This window comes from Rhinatrema bivittatum, chromosome 1 (assembly GCF_901001135.1).
Source record: "Rhinatrema bivittatum chromosome 1, aRhiBiv1.1, whole genome shotgun sequence".
Classification (NCBI taxonomy): Eukaryota; Metazoa; Chordata; class Amphibia; order Gymnophiona; family Rhinatrematidae; genus Rhinatrema; species Rhinatrema bivittatum.
The window spans coordinates 738,878,427-738,886,134 of NC_042615.1; the positions used below are offsets into that span (position 1 = coordinate 738,878,427).

Genomic DNA, 7,708 nt, shown 5'->3' on the forward strand with positions numbered 1-7,708 from the left:
CGGGGTAGTGCAGCAGGTTCAGATGGCAGAGTAGCATGGTTAAAGGTGGTGTGCATGGAAGACACAGATTGTACTGCCGTGGGCTTGATACCTCGAGCCAAAGTCTGATGCTCCTGATTTTGTTTCTGGAGGAGCAGTTTAGAGAAGGCACAGGCAGTTCTAGGACGTCTAGGGAAGGTGCTCGTTAGTGTCCACTTGGCAGCTGTGGGAAGCAGAGCCCTGCTAGAGTTAATCAGCTCTCTCCGTTGTAGAGAAACCTGTTCCCGAGGCTCTAGCACTGGTCTCACAGAAGCCTTCTTGGCCAGGTAAGTCCTGGGTTTTTCTACCCACAAACTGCCAGCAAAAATGTCTGTTTTAGTCGAGCCAGAAACAGAAAACTGGTTAGGAGAGCTGATAGCTTTTTCTAATTGCACAGCTGGTCCTAGAGCAGAACAACAGGGGCAGGGTTTGCCTGGAGGTAACAAACACGGGAGACAGGAGCATTTCCACCACCCTGGTTTAGGAGCCAGACAGTTCAAACACTCCTGATAGACAGAGACATTTTTCTTGTTGCAGTTATTGCATGACCAGTGTTCCTGACCAACAAGTTCACAGGCAAGACAGTTCTGATAGCTTGGATAATTCAAAGTCTGACAGGAATGGCAGGTATAAAACTTTAAAGAAGGAGGCATCTTGAATTAGTGAAAAGTTGACTCACCGGCAGGACACAGACCTATCTCTTCCCCTGGAAAATGTGATGGCTTCGGCATACTGTTACGCTTGGGCTCCGGACAGGAGTCGTGCACACCACCCAGCAGGGTGGCTCCAGGTGGAGAGAGACAGGAAGCTCGAAACAGAGTCAGGTACCAGGCTGGGTCAGGGCAGGCAGCAAGAATCAGAGTCTGGGTTCAGGCTGGGTCAGGGCAGGCGGCAAGTGGCAGTGTCAAGTACAGGCTGGGTCAGGGCAGGCGGCAAGTGGCAGTGTCAAGTACAGGCTGGGTCAGGGCAGGCGGCAGTCAGCAGGGTCTGGGTCCAGGCTGGGTCAGGGCAAGGCAGGTCAGAAGGCCCGTAGGCCACACACACACACACACGGAAGGCCCGTAGGCCACACACCAATAGCGGGGCAAGGCAGGTCAGAAGGCCCGTAGGCCACACACACACACACGGAAGGCCCGTAGGCCACACACCATAGACGGGGCAAGGCAGGTCAGAAGGCCCGTAGGCCACACACACACACACGGAAGACCCGTAGGCCACACACCAATAGCGGGGCAAGGCAGGTCAGAAGGCCCGTAGGCCACACACACACACACGGAAGGCCCGTAGGCCACACACCATAGACGGGGCAAGGCAGGTCAGAAGGCCCGTAGGCCACACACACACACACTGAAGAAGGCCAAAAGGCCGCACAAGGCAAGGCAAGGATAGGCCCGAAGGCCGCGCAAGGCAAGGCAAGGCAAGGATAGGCCCGAAGGCCACGCAAGGCAAGGCAAGGATAGGCCCGAAGGCCGCGCAAGGCAAGGCAAGGATAGGCCCGAAGGCCACGCAAGGCAGGCTAGAGCAGGGAGCCCAGGTGAGCTCGATGCCGAAGCACCGAGGCAACTGTCAGGCAGGGTTAAGAGGGCACACCCAGAGCATAGAGTGGACATAGGAGATGGACTGGGCCTGTCAGGAAAGCCAGCCCTAGAGGGACCCCTGGTGGTGAGGCGATAGCACAGCAGCCACCGCCGTAACAATATCAGTTTACATAGAACTTGGGACAGCATTGCTGTCACAACAGGCATAGCCTTTACAAGGAACAAAAACTGTATGAGAAAGCTGAAAAACAGAATAACTAGGTACAGAATTTTAAATTTGAAAACAGATTCACTAGGTACAGTATTTTATGGTATAAATTAATTAGGTGCAGGGTTTTTGAGAGGGTCTCTTTCTTGGGTAGTAACTCCTAATGTGGAACTCATGTAATTACAGCAAGGGTTATTTTTTCCCTATATGCATCACCTTGCACTTGCTCAAATTAAATTTCAGCTGCCATCTGGATGCCCAATCTTCCAGTCTCACAAGGTCCTCCTGCAATTTATCACAATCCGCTTGAGATTTTGATAAATTGCAGGAGAACCTTTAAGACTGACAAAGCAAAGAGAAGCATAACACCTGGACCAGATGGTATTCATCCCAGAGTACTAAAAGAACTGGAAAATGAAACTGCAGACCTCCTCTTAGAAATGTGTGAACTATCATTATAATCATATAGGGTACCTGAAGACTGGAGGGTTGTCAACATAATGACAATTAAAAAAAAAAAAAAAAAAAAAAAGTTTCATGGGCGATCCAGGAAACTACAAACCGGTGAGCCAAATGTCAGTGCTGGGCAACATGGTAGAAACTAACATAAGGTACAAAATTACTGAACATATAGATAGGCATACTTTAATGGGACAAAGTCAACATGAATTTATCCAAGAGAAGTCTTGCCTCGCCAATCTGCTACATTTTTTGAAGAAGGTGTAAATAAGAACATAAGAAAATGCCATACTGGGTCAGACCAAGGGTCCATCAAGCCCAGCATCCTGTTTCCAACAGTGGCCAATCCAGGCCATAAGAACCTGGCAAGTACCCCAAAAACTAAGTCTATTCCATGTAACCATTGCTAATGGCAGTGGCTATTCTCTAAGTGAACTTAATAGCAGGTAATGGACTTCTCCTCCAAGAACTTATCCAATCCTTTTTTTTAAACACAGCTACACTAACTGCACTAACCACATCCTCTGGCAACAAATTCCAGAGTTTAATTGTGCGTTGAGTAAAAAAGAACTTTCTCCGATTAGTTTCAAATGTGCCCCATGCTAACTTCATGGAGTGCCCCCTAGTCTTTCTATTATCCGAAAGAGTAAATAACCGATTCACATCTACCCGTTCTAGACCTCTCATGATTTTAAACACCTCTATCATATCCCCCCCTCAGTCGTCTCTTCTCCAAGCTGAAAAGTCCTAACCTCTTTAGTCTTTCCTCATAGGGGAGTTGTTCCATTCACCTTATCATTTTGGTAGCCCTTCTCTGTACCTTCTCCATCGCAATTATATCTTTTTTGAGATGCGGCGACCAGAATTGTACACAGTATCTCACCATGGAGCAATACAGAAGCATTATGACATTTTCCGTTTTATTCACCATTCCCTAATAATTCCCAACATTCTGTTTGCTTTTTTGACTGCCGCAGCACACTGTACCGACAATTTCAATGTGTTATCCACTATGACACCTAGATCTCTTTCTTGGGTTGTAGCACCTAATATGGAACCCAACATTGTGTAATTATAGCATGGGTTATTTTTCCCTATATGCATCACCTTGCACTTATCCACATTAAATTTCATCTGCCATTTGGATGCCCAATTTTCCAGTCTCACAAGGTCTTCCTGCAATTTATCACAATCTGCTTGTGATTTAACTACTCTGAACAATTTTGTGTCATCTGCAAATTTGATTATCTCACTCGTCGTATTTCTTTCCAGATCATTTATAAATATATTGAAAAGTAAGGGTCCCAATACAGATCCCTGAGGCACTCCACTGTCCACTCCCTTCCACTGAGAAAATTGCCCATTTAATCCTACTCTCTGTTTCCTGTCTTTTAGCCAGTTTGCAATCCATGTAGATAAAGTTTGCAATCCATGTAGATAAAGGTTAGCCAGTTGATATAGTGTATCTGGATTTCCAGAAAGCATGTGACAAAGTCCCTCATCACAGACTTCTGAGGAAATTTAAAAGGCATGGGATAGGAAGCATACTTGAAAGACCCGAGAGGAAATCTCTGTTACAATATTTATGATTTGTTGCAAAGTTTTCATTCAGGGGTGGAAATGTTTTTTGAAAATCTATATGGCAGTCAAAATTTGTAAAAGCCAAGGAATACAGGTCAATAAATAAACCTTGAAGTTTCACTCACAGCTAAAGAAGCTTGCTTTTCAGAAAACATGTACCCATATCTGCTATCTGCATGGATACAAACAAAACACAACATCAATCCTCATGTCCTCCTGTCTGCCCCTAATATGTCTGTCTTCACATTATCTATTCACTAAAAAATGTGATCCTTTATCTGTAGTAGATATGTGGCCCAATAAGTATTGCATTAGTAATCCCTCACAGTCAAGAATGGTGGTCTTCCACAATGGTCTGATGATGGCTGTTGAGACTGAGGCAAGATCGGACTATGCTTAAACTTGAGCACATGTTTTCTGAGTGGGATGAGTGGACTAGGATTGTTGATTCGGTCATGACTTCACTGTGCACACAGATAAAGTGCTTCACACAGGTCTGCTCACAGCTGAACTTCAGGATACCCTCAAGATTAACAGTACATTCAGTGCATCTCCCAATTCACAAGCAGATGCAATAATCTGAGTATTAAAAAAAAAAAACAAAAAAAAACAGTTGCTGGTTTTGAGCACATAGTTTTAATGCAGATAAATTTTGTTTTTAATTCCCGATTCAGTAAGCTAATGCTATGTAAATGCATCGTGAATTTAAAAAAAAAAAAAGACAAATTGACTATAAATGTGCATTCGGCACAGGCTAAACACACATTTTAATTTGGGATGGGGTGGAAGGCACTATGTGCCCAATACGGAGCCGGGAGAAGTGCTTATCTGGCTAAGTGATAGTTGTCACCATTTAACCAGATAAGTATGACTTACCTGGCTATGTGGCAGTGGCAAAACCATGGCCAGATAGCTGGATAAGTCCGTACTTATCTGACTAAGTGTCAGCAGTTAGCCTAACAAAATGCTACCTTCTTTTTCTGCCTGCTTTTGAGTGTTTCATGGGATTTCAGTGCCAGTGCAGAAACACTGGCAACTTAACTCCATCTCCGACCTAGGAGTTAAGTTTTCATCACTAAGAAAATCCAGGTTAGGCCAGCTCATCTCTCTGTATCATGGAGTATTGCTTAATGCCCTCATTTGCAAGAGATTTCCATGCTAGGGAGCTAAGCAGTACTCACATTTTTTAATATACATTTGCAGGTCGATGCAATAATCGGTGTGCGTAGAACGGGCACTCATGATTGAGCGCCTGCTCTCCTAACATGCACCGATCTACCATTCCTGGGCGCCCGATTTAATATTAAAATTAGCTGCCGTGGTAAAAAGGAGGCACTAGGGGAAATTATGTCTCCCTAGCGCCTCCTGAGCATCAGGCACTCACAAAAGGTGGCTGTCAGTGCTGGTTAGGAAATAGACATTCAATGTAAGTATCCGTTTTCTCCTGCCACCAGCCTGGACCATGCATATTGTGGGTGTATACTGGGCACCCAGAACTTTTTTTTTTTCACATGAGTCTGCTTTCTGTGGTCCCTCCTACTTAGTATAGCGACGATACTATTAGAAGGGATCACAGAAAGCTGGAATTTTGGTTCTTTTGGCTGGGGTAAAATTTGTTGCATTGCAAGAGCACATTGGCTACACATGAAATTTTTTGCATTGGAGGAATTACCTATTAGCCTCATCTACATGTGATGAGTGCTATTAGTTACGCACTAATCCCCATTTTGTATCAGGTGTTATGGACGTGCGTCCAAAACTCATGTCCAATTGATTGCTGATCCATGCGCTGGCTGCAGCGCACAGTATTGCATTTGTGAGTGTAAAATTCCTTGCTGCCTCGATTTAGGCTCACAAAATGTGCAATTAAATGAGGGTTAAGGTATGTTCAGCTGAATATACCTTTCTGTACTGGCCTGTTAATTAATACCAGAGACAATGATTATGTCAGCAATTTTCAAAGCCATTTCTGCAGGTAAAACATTTTAGCTGTAAAAAATGGGGTCTTTGAGAACTGCCTGCCCTATGTGAAATAGAATTACAGATATAGGTTACTTGTTATACAGGTTACTTGTTCCAAGTTTGCTCATCCTTGTTTTAATGTAATGCATTCTCTTGCACTGGCTTTTTGTTATAATGTAAACCGACGTGATTTGTAACTTGTAACAAGAATATCGGTATATAAGAGTCCTAAATAAATAAATATATATATATATATATAGGGCCACTATATGTGTAAATTTACCCATGGTGAAAGGAGATGATCCCAGGAGAAGATTTGCACATAGCACTTACCTTCTGAATTTTCAAAAGTACTGGCCTATATTTTGGCAGAAAATTATCAACACAAGGAGGAGGTGCAGATATTTTTTTTCTTATGCAATTTTCAAAGGGAAAATCATTTACAACGGGAAGATTCACTTTGAGGAAAACAGCCAAGTAATGAATGGGACAGCACGAGGCCTTCAGACGGCTCACGAGAGAGTGGTGAAACGGAACCCAACGGGATGGTTTGGCAACCAACTCAATGCCCTCTCTATAGACCTTGCTGTAACCTAGCAACAAGCAGCTGTAGAGCCTTCAAGGGCACCCGGCGCCTCCCGCGTCCTTTAAACGTGTCGAAGACGCCTGCGCACAGTAAACCACGTCAGCGGGACTCACACCTGCCCCCGCTACCTTCTGATTGGCTGTGGCAAGACATGCTTCTATTTTTAACCGGCAAGAGGCGCGCACGCGATTGGTCTCCTGGTTCCATCCGTCAACTCCACAACGTTCCAAGTCCATTCATCGCATTCTTTCCGCAGGGTCCCCAGGCCACGCAGCAGAAATGTATAGCCTTAGAGAAACATTACTGCAACAACTGTGCATTTTCTTCCCGTACAACTTGGCTACATTGTTGCTCGCGATGTATTTCTCCCTTTGCTCTTTATAAAGTTTTAGTGCAGAGTCAGCAAATGTCATTCTCATGCAGATCAGCGCCGGTATCACTATCTAAACGCCTGTGTCCCTTATGCAGCACGTGTCTTATTTCACAAACAGTTCAGCTGTGCCAGCTCGGAATAGAAACGAAACAAAGAGTGAAAACTGGAAACCGTGTTTTAGCAAGAGCCAAATTCACTGAAATGGGACGATTCAGCCCAGATCGTATGCTTCTAGACGGCGATCTTATTTCTCTCTCCGGGGATACAGCAGCTATCTTTAATCCAGAGGCTATTTTTTCTACAAAATGTAAACCGCCATCCAGAAAAAGTTAACATTTCCCCTGTACACACCCGGTATTTTATCAGAAGCCAGGTCACTCTCACCCTTGCACATACAGTCAGACGTAGTAGAAACCGTCGCACCTTACACTAACCTTTGAGAATCAACAGCGAACAAAATCCACGATGCCCACCTTCAACAGAACAGGTTAGGTTCAACTTTCAACCGGGAAGCAATCTCTGCCGGCTCGGGCCGCCTGTGACGACACCGTTGCCCCGCCTCCACGCCGTCGGGGTGACCCGGGGTGCGCTTGCGCCGACCCAGCAGCGGGTGGAGTTCAGTATCTTTCTAGAGCAAAGAAGATAGAGCTGGTGACAAGCGGTTCATGGTGCGTGCAAATGCTGACCTTGCATGTACCCGTGTGCACCTTAAGAAATAGTAGACCTTTCGTTCAGGGATGTTATCTGTCAGCACTTGAAACGCACAAATTGTAGATTTTTTTTTTAAAGTAAAGAAATTAAAATGCGCAGATTCTTTTCGTTTTCATTGTTAACTTAAAATTTTTATGGGGTGGTAGTGCAATACAGCTAGGTCCTTATTTTATATTCCAGTTTTGAAAAGTTGAAAAGAAAAACTCTCTAGCTTATGGTAATTCAAGCACTGGGTTTTGTTTTGGGTGGGAGGGGGATTGGAATTATAGGGA

At 44.6% G+C, this 7,708-nt stretch overlaps 1 protein-coding gene across 4 annotated transcripts in view; it reads right to left on the reverse strand.

Annotated features, from left to right (window-relative positions):
- Window positions 1–7,309, reverse strand: part of NNT (nicotinamide nucleotide transhydrogenase) — a 404,867-nt gene extending 397,558 nt beyond the window's left edge. The window contains exon 1 of one of the 4 annotated variants that reach the window (XM_029577710.1): window positions 7,160–7,309. The gene's annotated coding sequence lies outside the window, so the exon portion shown is untranslated. Of the gene's footprint in view, window positions 1–6,099; window positions 6,365–7,148 lie in introns of those variants that run through there. The other 3 variants (XM_029577726.1, XM_029577728.1, XM_029577720.1) reach the window with 3 other exon arrangements.
- Window positions 7,310–7,708: the final 399 nt, after the last annotated feature.